The sequence below is a fragment of the Chionomys nivalis genome, chromosome 10, assembly GCF_950005125.1.
Source record: "Chionomys nivalis chromosome 10, mChiNiv1.1, whole genome shotgun sequence".
Taxonomy (NCBI): domain Eukaryota; kingdom Metazoa; phylum Chordata; class Mammalia; order Rodentia; family Cricetidae; genus Chionomys; species Chionomys nivalis.
In genome coordinates, this window is record NC_080095.1 from 43,028,107 (window position 1) to 43,029,810 (window position 1,704).

At 41.4% G+C, this 1,704-nt stretch overlaps 1 pseudogene; it reads left to right on the forward strand.

Moving 5' to 3' along the window:
• Positions 1-321: 321 nt before the first annotated feature.
• On the forward strand, positions 322-1,122 carry LOC130882679 (40S ribosomal protein S3a-like; annotated as a pseudogene).
• The last annotated feature ends 582 nt before the right edge of the window (positions 1,123-1,704 follow it).

Here is a 1,704-nt window from a genome sequence, read left to right on the forward strand (position 1 = left end):
ACACTTAACAAAGCATTCTGATGAGGAGGTGAATACTCTCTTATCTTATAGCCAACGCTGCTATCTCCATGTTAAATTGGCACTGGAATCTCTTTTCAAATAAGGTCTTTCAGCTGTGAGAGAAATGATTAAATAGAAAGAGACCAATTTTAATGACTCCACTAAAGCTGAAACACATTTTAATTCACTACGCTCAGAGCAAGTTGAACTATGTGTGCTCTTTTCAATGGCCTTTTGTATCACTGAAAATACCTCAAAAAACTATTGACTTGGCGTAAATTCTCGAGCGAGTTCTACTTCCGTCCTTTTGGCTTCCTGAGCAGCACCATGGCGGTCGGCAAGAACAAGCGGCTGACGAAAGGCGGCAAGAAGGGAGCCAAGAAGAAAGTGGTTGATCCATTTTCGAAGAAAGATTGGTATGGTGTGAAAGTCCCGGCCATGTTCAATATTAGAAACATTGGAAAGACACTAGTCACAAGGACTCAAGGAACAAAAGTTGCATCCGATGGCCTCAAGGGTCGTGTGTTTGAAGTGAGCCTTGCTGATCTCCAAAACAATGAAGTTGCATTTAGAAAATTCAAGCTAATCACTGAGGATGTTCAGGGCAAAAACTGTCTGACTAACTTCCACGGCATGGATCTTACCCAGGACAAAATGTGTTCCATGGTCAAAAAGTGGCAGACCCTGATTGAAGCTCACGTTGACATCAAGACAACCGATGGTTATTTGCTCTGACTCTTCTGTGTTGGTTTCACTAAAAAACACAACAATCAGATTTGCAAGACCTCATATGCACAGCACCAGCAGGTCCGCCAGATCCGGAAGAAGATGATGGAGATCATGACCCGAGAGGTGCAGACAAATGACTTGAAGGAAGTGGTTAATAAACTGATTCCAGACAGCATTGGGAAAGACATAGAAAAGGCTTGCCAGTCCATTTATCTTCTTCATGATGTCTTCGTTAGGAAAGTAAAAATGCTGAAGAAACCCAAGTTTGAATTGGGAAAACTCATGGAGCTCCATGGTGAAGGTGGTAGTTCTGGAAAAACTACTGGTGATGAGACAGGTGCTAAGGTTGAACGAGCTGATGGATATGAGCCACCAGTCCAAGAATCCGTGTGAAATACAGATTTTTAATAGTGACAAATAAAGTCTTATTTGTGATAAAAAAAAAAAACTATTGACTTATTTGCTTGCAAAAGCTTGTACCTTGGGACCAGCAAGATGGTTCAGTGGTTAATGGAGCCTGTTGCCAATCTTGATAACCTGAGTTCAACCCCAGGAATCTTTCCATGCTGGAAAGAGAATTGACTCCCAGTATTGTCCTCTGACCTGCACATGAGTGATGTGGAGTATATGTATTTCCTACACCCACTCCTGCTCCCTACAAAAAATAAATTATACACATGCACACACACACACGTGTGTGTGTGTGTGTGTGTGTGTGTGTGCCAACTTACATCTGAGTTTGTAATAATTACAGATACTAAAAGCTTCCAGTTTGGGAACCTTAATTGTGGAAGTTGTGATGTGGCCACATTTTAAAAGGATTTTTGCTTACCTGCATTGCTAGTGATATTTCACATAACACATCAACACAGCTAATATGAGTGTGTGTGTGTGTGTGTGAGTGTATGTGTGTGTGTTTGTCTGTAAAGAGATTTGTGTTTAGGAATTGCCTTACCACACCTTAGGGAGGCTCAA